Raw genomic sequence first — 17,173 nt, forward strand, 5'->3', positions numbered from 1 at the left:
GGTTTCAAGTCAGCTGTGGGGTTTTGTAGGTGCTCTTTATCAGACTGTGGAAGCTCCCGTCTCTCCCTAATTTGTATTTATCACGAATTATTGAATTCAATATCATGAGTATTGAATTCTGCCAAATATTTCTTATGGATCTATTGAAAAATCATATGGTTTTCTTCTTTAGTCTGCTGACATGATAAATTACATTAATCTATTTTCAGAATGATATTGAGAAAACACAAATATAATCACGTCATGGCCCTCTTCAAGAGTTCAAACCATTTAATAGTTTCCCATTGCTCCTAGGATAAAATCAAAGTCCTTAAAGTGATGGATCAATTAGGAAAGTGTTTACCTATGAGAAGCACCATATCTAACTAATTGCTTAAATGATAAAGCCATTTAATAATAGCACATAACAGGTCTGCAGTTCCAGGGCTGGTTCAGTCACTCAACAGCATCAGGTCACTAGGTTGACAACTCTTCCTTGCCCTCATGCTTGCAAGATGGCTGCAGCAGCTCCAGGCATCATTTTCTAGAACAACTGTGTCCAAAACTGGAAGGGAGGGTGGGAACAAAGAGATTATCCTCATATGATTCTCTGTTTTGATCAAGGAAGAAAATCCTTTCCCAGAACGTCCTTAGCAGATTTTTCCTCACATCTCACAAATGAGACCAGGTCACCTACTTATCTCTAAACCAATCACCTGGCACAGGACTGCCATGACAGCCTTAGACCAATCACAGTTCACCCCTGGACCTAAGCACATTGCTGCTGGACCAAATCAGGGAAAAAGGTGTACGGCTGTTGGGGAGTGGCCAATGTGTCCACTGTACTGGTCCACCCAAGCTCCTACACGCCCCGGCTTCTCCCTCACTTCCCATCCTCCATCTCGGGGGTAAATACAATTCCTTTCTCTTGGAATTCTCCTCCCTTCCTTCTGCCCCCCATTCACCCAGCTGACCATGCTCCTACTCCGGGTCTTACCTAAGGTGTCTCTGCTGCCCTTGACTCTCCCCTGGGTCAAGTTCTCTCCCCAACTTGCCTCTACTGTACCTCCTGGGCTTCTGGTACCATCATAGCCGGGCCCCAGCATTCCCCCTCGGAGCACTGCTCGCTCTCTTCCTCCCCCTACACTCAGCCTCCTGCCTCCAAACCCCACCCATCATTCTGGGGCCACCTGCACCACTCCCTGCAGACCTCCTTGACCCTCACCTCCACCTCCTCTCTTCCTCCCTCTTGTATATTGCAGCTACACACCTGTCACACCTGGTAAGCTCCCTAGGAGCCCAAACCATGTCTCATTCTTCTCTGCAGCCCCCGCCATAGCCACCGGTGCCTTTCCCATCTCAGGCCTCGGTGAGCCTTCACAGGTTGAAGGATTAGAAATAGATTGCAGATTGAAACCATGACCACGACTGCCGTTGCCCTGCGAGGGTTTCTGGCGGGCTGCATGCCTTAGACATCAGCTCTAACCCTCCCCACGGACAATAGTGTGAGGAACAATATCACCCCCATTCCACCACTGAAAACTGAGACGCTGAGAGTTAAATAAGTAACTCGCCCAAAGCCACACACAGGGTAGAACCAGAACTTGAACTCGGGATTTTTTCTGACTCCAAATCCAGGGTTTCTCCCACCACACCAGGGAGGCAGGGAGGAAAGCGAGGCTGATGAATGAGAACACAGGGCTGGACGAGGACCAGAGTCTGGACACCAGCCCCAGCCCCGGAGCAGCAGCCCCTGCTGACCCTGCTCCAGGTGGAGGCGATGGGAAGAGAGAAAGCACCCGGGCCACAAGTCTTACGCTGGGCGCGGGATAAAGCCGAGGTCCTCACCCACAGGGCCGTGGCTGGTCAGGGAAATGGACGTGTCCATCAAAACCTATAAAACGATGAAGCAGGACGAAGAAGTGGTGCTTGCTCCAGGAGCTGCAGGTGGATGTGGCCATCTGGGATGTCACTAACCCTGACCGCTCCATGTGTGCCAGTGTCCACCATCATCCACACATCGTGCCACTCCAGCCTCACAGCAACCAGGGAGCAGGAGTCGTTTCTGTTCCGCAGATGAGCAAGCAGAGGCCCAGGTGGGACAAGGACTTTGCCCCAAGACCACAGGGGTTGGACTCAGCTCTACCATTCCCTGGGAGACCCCTGAGCACCCTACCTGGGCAGACTTCCTCTGGGACTGATTCTAAAACTGGTCCTGGGCCCTGTCCATCCAGGGAGCTGGCAGCCTCCTCTTCCCACACAGCTTTTCCAGCCTCTTGGTTACAATCCCGTTATTTGCCACCACATGTCCCTCTTCTCCTTTCGAAGATGACTCATAAGATGAAACGAGGTGTTTGGAGTAAACGACGATGGGGCTGAATTATCCAAATTCCTCCAGATTCTGAAATGACTTTAATGTGTTTATGTTCTGCATTAAGCATTGAAATGGGCTGAGGGTTCACAGGATTTACCTTAATTTGTGAAATGCCTTTTGGTTTCACGCTCCAGCCCAGGACCAGCAGTGATACGAATGTCTGGGGACATCAGTCTTGGCCCACTTCCCTGCCAAGTCCCTGCGTGTCCTTCTTCCTGATCTACCTGACGACGCCGGTCTTGTTGTCGCCATCTCCTGCTTGCTCTTGGGGAACCCAGCCCTGTCCCTGGAGGGTGGGCAGGGGTTGCGTTGTGACTCTTGCCAGATCCGCTGAGACATCCCGAGTCCCCAGTCTGCTGTTCCCAAGGGCAGAAGTGCCCAGGTGGGGCCTGTGACTTGTGTCACCTGAACGTGGGCTGTGAAGAGACATCAGAAGCCCCACTGTGCCCGGACTCCACGCGTCCTCGAGGTCCCCTGGCACGCAGTATGCCCTCAGCAACGTTTGCGGGAGGGTAGTCTCTGTGCTGTGCCCACGCACGCTCCTCTCGGAGTCCACTCAGCCGGCGTCTTGAGCACGCAATGAGGGGAGTGGCAGAATGGAAGGAACAAGGTGGGATTTTGAAGCACCTGGTGTCCAGCCCCGTGGGAAGCTGGCACCACCCCGAGGCCAACGGGAGGGAGAAGCCCCTGCCAGACGGCAGCTCTGAGGGCAGCCAGGAGGAGCATGAGGAACATTCCAGCCTTCCTCTCCTGCTCTTGCGTCTCCAGCTGGGGCGCCCCACCAGCCAAACCCAATGGGCGTTGGGGGACAGGTGCATGATTGTCCAGCCCCTGGGACCCAGATAGGGCAGAGAGGAGCGGAGAACGGACAGGGGAGGGCTGGCTGAAGAAGAATGCAGCCTTGGCCAGTCCACCACATGAGACCTCTGGCTGGTCCCCTAAGCTCTTCCTGGAGAAGGGCCTCTGCTGGAGGGAGCCCCTGTGAGCAGAGAGGGGGGCCTGGGGCACATCTGTGTGAGAGGGACAGCACAGCAGGAGGGGCACGGGGGCAGAGGCCAAGAGGCCCATTCGGCCTCACACTGGAGGATGCAGGCTGTCGGTGGGAGGTGATGTTGAGTTGGAACTCAAGCCACGGAGAGAAAGGGCCCGGAACCATGAAGTGGGGGCTTTAGGGTCCGAATACACCACCTCTGGATGCTTCCTGCCAGGGTGGAGGCAGTTCCCGCTCAACTGACCCCAGACAGGCATCATCACCCTCTCAGGCTTCCCCAGCTGAGTGGGTGGAACGGGGTTCCTCCCAGATCCTTTATCATCTTGGAGCCTTTAACTTACAGGGTCTGGCCCCGCTTGGCTTTGCTACGAGGTTTGTGAGGAGGAGCTGAGCCTCTGGTCTGTGTGCAGGCTAACGGGATGCCGAGGCCAGGCTGCAGGCCCGAGGGGAGGCCCAGCCTCCAGGAGAACGATTACGGCTGAGACGAGAACCAGCCGCCCCTCCCGCGTGGGCAGTCTCCCTCCTCAGACACCCAGGGGTCGGGGGTTACTGTTATTGCAGAAGGCAGCTGTCATCCTGGAGGGTGATGTGGGGGTCCTGCTGGAGGGAGTGTAGCTCTGGATTCTTCTACGGTCCTGTTCCCCCCACCATTTTCATCAAGGAGTCCACCCGGACTGGCCCAGCGTCCTGGGCCTGGGTAGGGCCATGGGGGAAGGGACAAGGGCTAGGAGAGGCCACAGCTGCCCCCGTGTGTCCAGGCCCTGTCTGCATCTAGCATGGCCCTTAAGCACTTATCCTCACCCAAATCCTAGAAGTGGAGTCAACACTGGAGGAACGTGACCGGAGCCTGGTGCCACCCTGAGCGACCAACCTGGTCACGGAGGTTGATGGCACCTCTGAGACACGGGGTGTAGGGGTGCGGTGGGGGACCGAGGAGGGGTGGGGCGGGGGAGCAACCCCCTGAGCAGCCCAGTCGAGTCCCTCAGAGACAGGGACCCTGAAGCCCCCTCGAGAAGGTTCTGCCTCTTAGCCCCCTGGACAGCAGGCCGGGGTAGGATGAGGAGCAGCCTCTGACCTCTCGTCCTGGGAAGCCGCAGTGACTTGGGGCCTGGGGCAGAAGCCAAATTTGCAGAGGGAGATTGCAGAGGGAGGCGGTGCTGTCCCCCTGCCTGGAACACCTGGCCTGGGACCCCTGGCCTGGAACCCCTGCCTGGAACCCCTGGCCTGGAACCCCTGGCCTGGAACCCCTGGCTGGAACCCCTGGCCTGGAACCCCTGCCTGGAACCCCTGGCCTGGAACCCCTGGCCTGGAACCCTGGCCTGGAACCCCAGCCTGGAACCCCTGGCCTGGAACCCCCGGCCTGGAACCCCTGCCTGGAACCCCTGGCCTGGAACCCCTGGCCTGGGACCCCTGCCTGGAACCCCTGCCTGGAACCCCTGCCTGGGACCCCTGCCTGGAACCCCTGCCTGGAACCCCTGCCTGGGACCCCTGCCTGGAACCCCTGCCTGGGACCCCTGGCCTGGAACCCCTGCCTGGGACCCCTGCCTGGGGCCCCTGCCTGGAACCCCTGGCCTGGGACCCCTGGCCTGGGACCCCTGCCTGGAACCCCTCGCCTGGGACCCCTGGCCTGGGACCCCTGCCTGGAACCCACCCCTGGCCTGGGACCCCTGCCTGGAACCCCTGCCTGGAACCTGCCTGGGACCCCTGCCTGGAACCCCTGCCTGGGGCCCCTGCCTAGAACCCCTGCCTGGGACCCCTGGCCTGGGACCCCTGCCTGGAACCCCTGCCTGGAACCCCTGCCTGGAACCCCTGGCCTGGAACCCCTGCCTGGGACCCCTGCCTGGAACCCCTGCCTGGAACCCCTGCCTGGAACCCCTGGCCTGGAACCCCTGCCTGGGACCCCTGCCTGGAACCCCTGCCTGGAACCCCTGCCTGGGTCCCCTGCCTGGAACCCCTGGCCTGGGACCCCTGCCTGGAACCCCTGCCTGGGACCCCTGCCTGGAACCCCTGCCTGGAACCCCTGCCTGGGTCCCCTGCCTGGAACCCCTGCCTGGGACCCCTGCCTGGGAGGCCCGGCTGAGGGGCAGTAAAAATGCCCCTAGTTCGTGTTCTCCCTCCTTCCTCACCACGACCTCCGCTACAGACGACATGCTGGGCTCCAGCTCCAGGACACACAGCTCTAGAGGCGGGGCTTCCTCCACGGCACCCCTCGCATGGCCAAGGCTCCTTCAGTGCCCCCCCCAATCCGCTCTGTGCCTGGGGCATTCACAGGACGGGAGAAAATGAGGGACCCTCAGCTCACGGCTTCACTGCAGTCTCCTACCCTCCCCTCCTCGAGCGACTGTGGAGAGCTGTGACCAGACAGTGGCACACAGAGGCCCACCCGCCTCCGTCCTCACAGGTCCACCTCCAGGTGTGTCCACTCTGGCCTCAATGAGACCCTCCAAGGACGTGGTTTGCAGGCCTGACACCAGATAGCAAGAGAGCCGAAAGTGGCAGGCAGATTCCTCCGGCGTCGTGGAGTCATGAAAGATCATTTCCGCCATCCTCCTGCCTCTGTGATGCAGGGCCTCCGTGCTAAGGGTGTGCTGCCTGTGCCCCTGGCAGACGGCACCCCTTCCCGCTCTGCCCAGCCCCTCACGGGCCCTGCCTCTCTGGGTCTAGCTCACTGTCCACTCATTGCCACTGTGTGCCACAGGCCACAGGCTAGACCCCCCAACTGTGATGCTGATTGCTATGGCACTATGACCTCTCACAGACATAATCTCATTAATCTTTCATAGCAGCATAGGAGGTTCAGAGAGGCTAAGGAACACATCTGAGGTCACACAGCTCATAAATGGCAGAGCCCTGGGCTTGGCTTTGATCAAGGCCACTCTGCCCCTGGAGAGTCTCAGTGCTCTATTGAGAGCCTGCCCCACAGGGGCTGCCAGGCACAGGCAGCATCTGAGCTGGCTGAAAGCAAGCCAGGTTACCGCCTTCTTTGCCCTGAAGCATAGCTGGGAAGGAGCTCAGTGGTCAATGCCAGAGTCCTGTGGGGCAAAGGGCTCTTCTCCCCATGCCTTTGTGTACCAGGGACAGTGGTATGTCTTGTGTAAGGAAATGTCAGAATTGCTTTCCCTCCACGGTTAGAAACAGCCCTCATGGTCACGAGTGGGTGATCAGTGTTGCTTTGACAAGAGCAGGAGAGAGACTGACAGAGAACAGGAAGCGTGCGTGGAGATTTGTATCATCGTCATCATCACCAACATCATCATCGTCATAACCACCATTATCACCATCACCATCATCATCACCACCATCACCACCAACATCACCATCATTGCCATCACCACCCTTATCACCATCACCATCATCACCAACATCATCACTATTGCCATCACCATCCTCACCATCACCGTCCTCACCAGCTCCATCAGCATCAGCATCAGCATCAGCATCACCATCGTTAGGCTGCAAAACCAAGTCAAGGCAGAGCAAGAGCAGAATGCAGGCCCCTGGTCTGAGCCCAGGCTCTTTCTACAGCCCCACATTTCCTCAGAAACACAGTTCCCTCTGCCACTGGCCTTCAGCTCTCGCTGTGAATCCACTGAATCCCTCTGGCACCATCATTCACGAAAGACCAGAGCCGGGAGGACGTATGGAGCTTAGGTCCAGACGTCGAGGTAGAGTTCCAGAAGAACAAGGGCTTTTTGTCCTTCTGACCCCACAGCCTTCCACGGCCACAGGCTTCCTGTGAGCTCAATAAATAGAACTCCACAAGTCCTGCAAGGGGGGAGAGAAAAGCCAGCCTCTGCCCCGCCTGCCTGGTCCTTCTCCCCGATGTCCCCGACAACTGGCTCTACTTCTGTGAGCTAACTACCTACAAGGCCAGTGCAGGGCCCCTCTCCTGGGCATGAGTTCAGCCCTGCAGAGCATCAGCCCTGTTTTACATAGGGACATGGGCTCAGAGATTCTGGGTGAAGCATCCGGGCCACTCCTCCAGTGAGTGGTGCAGTCACAGCCCTGTCACGGTACCCCCCCCCGCCCCGCCCCACAACTGTTCCTGCCGTCACCGTTGTGGCTCAGCCGGGCCCTCCTCGCTCCCGCTTCACCAGCTGTCCCTGCTGAGGCTCTGTCTGAGGCTGTAGGGGGGCTGCTCTCCCTGAAGCCTCTCTCGGGGGAGGGCAACAGATGCTTCCTGAGGGCCCACGATGGACCAGGCTCTGGGCAGGGGCTGGGGGTGTGCAGACGAATCAGACCTGCCCTGCCTTCAGGAAGCCCGTCTGGGGTTACCAAGCCTCAAGCCAGACGTTTCAAACACATCATCTCATTTAATCCCCACCTTGTGAAGTCAGTACTTGTGTTCCCTTGACACAAATGGGAAAACAGAACCTGAGAGGTTAAGTGCCCTGCCCAGGATCACACAGCCTGGAGCTGCTCTTCATACACTGCTGCCTCCCAGGGCTGTGTGGAGACTCACCAGCTCCCTACACCCCACCCTCTCTCACCCCACACCAGCCTGAGCCCCCCAGGCTGGTTGTCACCAGCCACTGAGGGATCTGCCTGCAGGCTCCTGCGCCAGTCAGGGTCATCGGCCAGCAGCCAAGGCAGAGCTGACACCCAAGACCTGGAATACCATAAATTCAAAGTGTGCTCGGTCACCCCTTCCGGCCCCGCACGGCACTGTCGCCTTCGGCTTCCGGTCTGCGATCTGCTCTGGTTGATGGTGATGAGTCACCTGTCCCTGCTCCAGGCAGCTCCTCAAACTCCTCTTCCCTCGCAGACTGCTTCCGCGTGAACTTTTCAGCCTGTGGAATCGGTCAGTCTGGCCGCCCGGAGTGGGCGCTGCCGCAGAGGGAGGGGCCACCCATTTGCACCCGCCCCGAGGCACCCCTGACAGCAGCTCCTCTCCTTCCAGCTGTGGACGGGCGGCTGTGGCGCGAGGAGCTGTCGGTGCCCGGGGTTGGGTCACAGCCCCCGACTCGGGCGCTGCCTGGTCCTTGTCTGCCGCCGTCCCCATCTGAGGGATGGGAGTGTTGCCTGTGGATCCCCGGAGCGCTGAGGTGTGAAGGCGCTCAGCACAGCCCCAGGACAGGAAATGCCCAACAGGTGTTCGGTATCCAAGGGACCAGAGTGTCCGTGTCAGGACAGAGCCTCCTGACGAGGCCGGGACTGGGATCTTTCGACTCCTGACTCCTCACACAGAAGGTTCCAGAAGGATTCACCTCTAGGGAGACCTTCCTGCTGGGGCAGATGCCACGCTCCCAGCAGCCTGCCTGCCATCTTCCGGCCCCAGCCCTGCCTCACTCCTCAGGGATTTGGCGTGTTGGGATGGTGCTAGAGGATCCACAACAGCCTCCCCACACCCACCGCCTGGCCGGAGGTCCGGGCTGAGACCAGCTGCCCCTTGGCATCCCAGCAGGGAGGTGCCATGAGCTCACAGGGCCTGGGGAGGCCAGGGCTGTGCACTGAACGTTTGTGTCCCTGTAAAATTCACGTGTTGAAGGCCCAAGCCTCAGTGTGATCGTATTTGGAGATGGGCCCTTTAAGGAGGTGGTCAAGGTTAACTGAGGTCATAAGGGTGGGGCCCTGATCCAGTAGGACTGGCATCCTTATGAGAAGAGGGAGAGAGAAAACCATGTGAGGACACAGTGGGAAGGCCGCTGTCTGCAAGCCAGGCGGGGAGCTCTCCCCGGAAACGGAACCTGCTGGCACTGTGATCTTGGCCTCCAGCCTCCAGCACCCCGAGAGATGAGTGCTGTGGTGTGTTCTGTGTGGCGGCCTGAGCTGAGACGCTGAGGGAGCATCAGACCCCAGGCAGGACCCCTGGGTGGCCCTGGCCCAGCCCATCATGCCCCCGACAACCTGGACCCAGCTCAGACGGGCCCAAAGTGGAGGGGAAGAGCTGGGGGTTGCCGATCCGGAGGAAGGCAGACTAGCGGAGGCCGTTCCTCGGGGAAAGGGCACAGAGGGTATCACCCATGAACGTCACAGCAGGGGTTCTCACACGTGAGGGGCATCAGGGTCCCAGCGGACACCTCAAAACAGACTACTGGGCCCCACTCTGGAGTCTCTGACTCGGTGGGTCTGGGGTGGGGCCTGCAAATTTTCATTTCTAACAAGCTCCCAGGTGCTGAAATGCTGCTGCTCCAGGGACCACTTTTGAGAATCACTGCACCCAAGAGTGTGAGTCCAAAGTTCAAAGGTAGAGCAGGGAGCCGAGGGCCCCCCTCCACCTCCTCTGTCCCAGAATGCCATTGTGGGGCCAGGATAGCAATGACGTAGGAAGAGGGCTGACATTTGACAGACCCAGTGATGTGGCTGGCCCGTGCATCAACCCATTTTACCTTCCGGACAAAGTGAGGAGGTGGGCTTTACCATCCCCATTTTACAGACAGGAACCCCAGCTCAGAGAGGTGAAGTGACTTGCCTCAGGTCACACAGATATGCACAGGGCCAAAGCCCCTGCTTCTCTCGTTCTCTTGGTGACCTGCCATCGCTGGACCTGGGGCCCACAGGGACGGCCAGGCCTCAGAGCACTCATGTCTCCCCAGAAACTGCTGCCGGGAACAAGAGAGCAGACTCATATGCAGACGCAGAGGAAGCCTTTCTCGCTGGTCACCTGGGCTTGGGGTTTCCTGCTAGTTTCAAACGGCTGGGAGTAGCGAAATCTATGGTTGCGTTTTACCATCTCCTCCCAAACTCTCCCTGAGGATTGTTGAAATGCAGCCCAGGTAGGAAGGAGGCGTGTGTCCCCGGCTGTGGCTGCCAGGTCGCGAAGCTGCAGTCCCACAGACAGAGCCATGAGCCGGGGTTTCTATGACAACCCAGGCTGCAGTTGTCTGTAATTATAATTAACTTCAGAGCTGATCATTCTCCGGGACCCTTCTGGTGGGGAAAGAGGAGGCAGCGCACGACAGCAGTGAAAAGCCAGGGGGATGGACGACCCGAGCCTCTGGGTCACCCCTGTCTGGGAGCCTTCAGGGAACGGGAGTCGAGAGGGACATGCCATACAAGGTTGGGGGCACCACCAGGCTGGGCAAACACCCCCCAGAGGCTGGCTGCATGGGGACCTTGTCAAGAGCCCTGCCACCCAGTACATTTACCTCCTCCGAGCTCCCTCTTGGGGGGTATGGGAGCCAGGGGCAGAGTTGTGGGCACCAGAGAGCCTGGGTCCTTGTCCTGGCCCTGCCTGACTTGGGTGGTTCAGAGCACAGCTCACTGGGACCTGAGAACACGGAGCACAGAACACTGGTGTCCCCGAGCCCAGTGGAGGGTGAGGGCTGGCCCAAGATGAGGAGAGGGGCAGTGTCCAAGGCCCAGCCAGTCCCCAGACCCCATCCGACCCCAGACAGGGTGCAAGAAATGCTAAGGATGGCAGGGATTCCCGAGCATTGACTGTGTACCAGGCCCCGGGCTGAGCCCCTCAGATGTATCTGATCCGAGGAAAACTCAGACCCATTTGGCAGATGAGCAACCGAGGCATGGGGGTGGGGGTGGGGTTGGTCCAGGCAGCCTGCTCTCAGCACCTGCTCCCGTGGGCCCTGGCCTCACTTTTAACTGTCATACACAGCAAGGTTCACTGACGCTTTGTTTGGGGGAAAAAAGGACTCTGCTTCCAAAGTGGTTTGAAAACCACTGTTATGGTCCAACCTCCTTTACAGAGACGGAGACTGAGGCTCTGGGAGGTGAGGCGACCTGTGCAAGATCACACAGCTCGTCAACACATCAAAAGGCCACTTCAGTCAACACAGTCAGGATTCTGACGACCTCCTGCTTTACGTGATTCATATGGATGGGATTTTTTTTTAATATGTCGAAGATTTCTACCAAGTTTGGGCTAATTCTTCTCCACTTCACTTCGTAACAACATTCAAGCTACGCTGCACTTGTCTCTGTCCAGCTCCCTACTGCTTCAGCCAGAGGAAACTGAGTCCGAGAGAGACGATGGGGAGAGCCAGCGCAGCACAGGCTGGGCTGCCCACCCCCTAGAAGGTGAAACTGAGGGTCAGAGTGGAGCTCTGGAGGTTAGGGAAGACTAGGGAGGGCAGAGATGGGAGGTTGAGGGATCAGGGAGAGGGGACAGAGGGACAGAGAGAGGAAGTTGAAAGGCACGGAAGGGGACACTCACGGACATAAGCATGTACATTTGTAAGAATTCCTCACCCTCAAGAATACATTCAGGGGTATTTTCAAGAAGATATTCGGTATACTCGAGAATATAGTCAATCATATTTACAGATGAAATGCTATGGCTGGAATTACTTCAAAATAATCCAGATTTGGGAGAGGAGAGAATGGATGGGGACAAAGATCAGACACGACTGGTCACACACTGATCCCTGTTGACATTGCACACGGTGCTCCTTACATTATTCTGTTTGCATATGTTTGAAACTTCCCATCATAAAAAAGCTTTTTTAAAGTATATAGTATAATATGTTTCAGAATTTCTTAATGAATAGTTTTTTAATATACAGTCGTGCATCGCTTAACGACGGGGCTGTGTTCTGAGAAATGCATCATTAGGCAGTTTCACCATGTGAATACGGTAGAGTGCACTTACACAAACCTAGATGGGCTAGCCTGCTACACACCCGCGCTGTACCATACGAACCCTGTGGGACCACCGTCATACGTGTGATCCGTTGCCAACTGAGACATCTGTTATGCGACGCATGGCTGTAGTTGTCTTTATAAGAAGAGATTAATGAATTAATGCCCTCAGCCTCTCCCTTCTCTGCCCCCGACTCTCTCCCTGTCTCTCCTTTTCCTCTCTCTCCCTCACTACCTCAGCCCATCTCTCTGTGTCTCTCTCTCTCCTCCCACCATCTCAGTCTCTGTCTCTCTGTCTCTCTCTCTCTCACCCGGGAGTCAGCAGCCAAGCTTAGCAGCTGCATACTGATTCTCCTCTGTCTTTCCTCCAGAACGTTTGTTAAAATACTGGTACAAGAGAAAAATAAATATTAGTCAAACAAAACATCACAGAAATCTTCCAAATCCATCCCATCCTGCACGATTTGCTGTAAATGTTAGAAGCCAGACGACTTGGCGCTTTGTCCCTGGGCTTTGGGTGAGCCCACTCTGGGCACACTGGCTGCTGCCATGTGGCTGGTTCTCAGGGCGGAGACGGAGCTCACACCTGAGCTCCTGTGCAGACCTGTGCTATCCTATCACCCACAATGCAAAGTCGAGTTGCCACTATTATTACTTGGGAATGTCTCCTCCCTTTCCGGGATCAGTTTCCCCATCTATAAAAGAAGTGGAGGACAAGATGGTTACTAAGCCCCTCCCAGGCCCGGGATGTGACACGGCTCAGCGCTACACTTCCTGCAAGGACAGTTGGCATTACTGGGCTGGGGATCCATTCTGGGAGGCAGAGAGAGCTCAGGTCTCCCACTCCTCCCCTCCCAGCTCATGGCACGGAGACATGGAGAGAAAGAGGAGGTCAAGGGGCAGGCAGGGGCTGCATGGAGTCCCAGCCCTGAACCAGGCTGGTGCCCCAAGACCAAACCTTTCAATTCAGCCCTTCTGCCCGGGTTCTCTCACTCCATCTGCCAAGAACCACAGGAGAAGCCGAACATTCCCGAGTGTGAGCCCCCCAGGTGGGATGACCAGCTGTCCCACTTTGCCTAGTCTGAGGGGCTCCCACAAAGCTGGACTTACAGCGCTACAACCAGGATGGTCCCCATCAACCTGGGTGACCTGGTCGCCCTACTCCCAGGCAAGTTGGCTGCATAAATTATTAGCAAAGAGGAATATGGGAGGGGAAGGAAGTTTAAGTTTAGCTGTGATTACCCAGCTTTGGGAGATGAGGGAAGCAGAGGCTGTTTATGAACTGCAAGTCCTGTGATTAAAATAGCAAAACACCAGGCCAGCGCTGGTCAGGGAGACCCAGCCGCAAGAGCGTTTGCATTCCTGATGTTACGAGACTTTGTCGCCCTCATCCAGAAAAGGCAGTGAGCCAATATGAAGCATCCTGCTTCTTTGAGCCAATCAGCCAATGAGACCCAGAGCCCTGCTCAGCAGGAGGAACAAGAAAAGTGACTTACTGAGGGAGGGGTGGGGCTAGGAGATGCTGGCCCAGAGGTGCTGCCACCTGATGCTGCCTCCGAGCCTCCAGCTGCCAGAGGCTGCATCAGCCCCATACGTCCCGAGGGCGCCTGCCAGGACCTGATCCTTGGGCGCAGACGTGGAATGAGAAGGTGATGGGTTGCTGGTACCACCTCCTTCTCTGCCCACCACACTCAAAACACAGACCTACCCCTTCTGAAAGAGGCTGAGTCTGAGTGGGATATGTCAAAGCGGATCTTATCATAAAGTCAAGATCAGTTAATTCATTCAGCTCCCCTCTACTTTGTTAGCACCACTGCCTTTTCCCCTTGGAATGCATAGGCAGTGGGCTGCTTGATCTTCTCAAATTAAGTGGCCCATGGTCAAAATGTATGACCAATAATGGCTAAAGCACCCAAGTTATAAATTGCTTATTTTTGTGGTAAATTAGAACAGAGCCTGTGGTATCCCTGTAGTGACACTGCCCTCACCCAGTAGTGGTTGTGACGTCTGGGTGGGAAAGCAGTTACAGGTGGTACAGAGACATGTAACCTGAGCCCACCTAACAGGACTGGCCTCAAACTTGGCTGAACCTACAGGGGAAAGGCCAGGCAATGGGGAGTCACCCTGCTTTGGGACTGGGGGAAAATCTGCATGATTGATCCCAGGAAGAGACGGATGGGAAGATGAGTTGCTCAGTGCCAAGTACATACACAATGAAAAGCAAGCCACGGAGTTAGTCAAATGTGAGTGCCATCCAAGCTTGAGATCACAATGAAAATTCAAAAATATTTTGTATGGAATAATAAACTCCTACAGAGCAAAATGTGTGGGATGCAACCACAGCTGTGGTTAGAGGGAAATTCCTAGCCTTAAATGCAGAAAGGAAGAAGGATAGAAAAGTAATGAACTCGGATCCATCTGCAGAAGTTACAAAGGGGCAGCAAAATAAATCCAAAGAAAGTAGAAGGAAAGAATAAAAGTAAGAACACAAATTAATGCACTAAGAGACAGAATCAACAAAACCTAAAGTTGGTTTCTTGAAAAGACTAAACAAACTTCTGTTTCAAATGATCAAGAAGAAAAGAGATGACAGCTACTAAATTCTGGCAGGTAAACAGCACCTCCGCCTATTACTAGCTCTGTGTCTTTGAATTAATCAACCTCTCTAAGCCTGCTCCTTCATCTTAAAGTTAAGAACTATATTACCCGCCTCATGAGCTGTCACGAGGTTCAATGTGAGAATGTGTGCTAAGTGTCTGGCAGATAATAGAAATTAAATAAGTCATAACAGTTAAGTCATGGCGGTGGCAGTGCTTGAGAACATTCTACCAGAGCCCAAAGTGCTGCAGGGGGACGGGCGAGGGGGGACCCCTTCCTCTCCTGGGAGGAGTCAGGGAGGAGCCATTTCCAGGCTAAGCCTTGGAGGATGAGTAGAATTTAGTAGAAGAGGGAGCACAACCCAGGCTGGGAGCAGAGTGAGCAGGACGCAGGAGGCCTGGGGCCAGAGGTCCGTCCCTTCCCCATAAAACACAGCTTAAGGGGAGGAAGGGCCAACCGAGGGGTCGAGGCCTCTGCGGGCAGCTGCACAAAGCAGTGGGCTGACAGTTGAGGCCAACGCTGAAAATACAAATGGGCCTGGCTCACGGCCTTGTGCATTATGCGGCAAGGGTAAATAATGGATGACTTGGAATTTTTTTTTTAACCATTTGGTTACCAGTTTCTGTCTAGGATGCTGAAAACACAGTGGTCTTACCCAGTCTGTCTCTATAGTTAAGAGAATGATTTAATTCTCATTATCTCCAGGCTAATCGAGATGGTATTTTCTGCTGGAAGCAAGTAAGCAAGTTTCCCGCAAACCAAGCCAGATTCTGCCAGAAGACAGGCGTTCTCGCCGGCTCTGTGCGCTGTCTCAAAGATCTCGGTCTGCACAGTGGGCGACACTGAGGTGAAGAGACCTATGCCTCTGAAGCTGGGGGCGTTGGCTTGTAAACCTCCTGGATCCTGCCTCTGGGGAGAAAAGAGAATAAACCCAGGATATCCTCTGCCCACCTGTGGGGCTCTGCCACCCCACAGGAGGGTCGTGAGTGGGGACCCTCTCAGAGGGAGCCTGATCGGGGTGAGGTGCTGCCCTCCCCAGAGGAAATGTGTCTAGACCCGGGTTAGAGAGAGGGAAGTTCTAATCCTCCCAACCGCGGGATGGAGGGGTCCCCCAAGGGGTCATAATAAGGACTTCGGGGTCACAGAATGTATTATCAGCAGAGTGACCCATGACCTTGGGCTCCTCTAGAAACAGCGATCGCTATCTGATCCAGCAATTGCACTCTTTTGTGAACTTATGTTCACACAAAGATCTGTACACGAGTGTTCACAGCAGCTTTATCTGTAACAGGCAAAAACTGGAAACAGCCAGAAGTCCTTCAAAGAGTGAGCGGTAAACACGCTGGCCCGGGCCTGCCGTGGAACACGTGCCGCAACAAAGAACAAACTCTTGACCCGAGAGACAACCCGGGCTGCTTCAGAGAACGACGCTGAGTGCAAAAAGCCAATCCCAAAAGCTGCCACACTGTTTGAGCTCACTTACAGGACTCTCCCGTGATGACAGAAGTATGGAGATGGACAACAGACCAGTGGTTGCCAGAGGGTGGCGGGCACAGTGGGAGGGAGGTGGGTGTGGCCACAGGAGAACAGCTGGAGGGATCCCTGACACGTGGGGACTGTCCAGGGTCTTGACTGTGGCGGTGGATCCGCAAACCGACATGGGTGATAAAGTGCAGAGAACACCAGGGAATGAGTACAAATGACACCAGGGACATCTGAGGGAGATGGGTGGGTCTCCCTCCCAGGATCTCTCTGGCTTATTTCTTAGAACTGCAGGTGAATCTACAACTATCTCAAAATAAAAGATTTCACTTAAAAAGTAGTTATCATATGACGCTGAGTGAAAAGAGCTGACCACAAAATTTAACGTGTGTTATGATCAGTTCTCTTTTAAGACCCCCAAATTTACACGCCTCTACTAAAACTGGGCAGTGGCTTATCCCCTGACCCTGCACTCCTACAGCTAAATATATTCCCCAGAGAAATGGGGGCATGTGACCACAGACACGTGTGCAAGGTGAATAGCAGCTTTATTCACAATAGCCAATAGTCAGGGACAATCCCGATGTCCCTCAACGGCAGAACTAACAGACAGTGTTGTGTTCGTCCAACGGAATCGTTAACGCGGCGATTAGAAACACAGTCCAGCGCTCTGCGCACGCTGACGAGTCTCCCTGACGTGATAATGAGCAAAAGAAGCCAGACGCAAAGGCCACAGACTGGCTTCATTCACAGGAAGTTCAGGCACAGGCAAGACCATCCCAGGTGGTGGTCAGATCGTGGTTCCCAGAGCAAGAGGTGGGATGGCCAGGAGGGGCCTGCGGGAGCCCGGGGGAGCTGTGACCTTCTCTGTCCTGATCCCGGTGGGGGTGCACGGGCGTGTATATGTGTGAAACTTAATCTAACCACACACCTAAGATTTGTGCATCCTGCTTTGTGTGTTGTATCTCGATAAACATTTTTAAATGAGAGAAAAAGCACTTACGTCTCAATTAAAGAGCAGAAGCCGGCCCAACAGCGTGTTAGCAGGGCTCTCTGTTTATATGTGGGTTATGGGCGTATTTTCCTCTTGCTTCTCTCTCTATTTTCAAATTTTCTCTAAAGTGAAGATGCATCACATAGGAGAAAGTTTACAGAAGCAGCAAGTGTTTTTGTTTCAGGAGAGTATTCAGCAGTCTCTGTCATTGAGGTCT

The sequence above is a fragment of the Equus asinus genome, chromosome 6, assembly GCF_041296235.1.
Source record: "Equus asinus isolate D_3611 breed Donkey chromosome 6, EquAss-T2T_v2, whole genome shotgun sequence".
NCBI classification, from domain to species: Eukaryota; Metazoa; Chordata; class Mammalia; order Perissodactyla; family Equidae; genus Equus; species Equus asinus.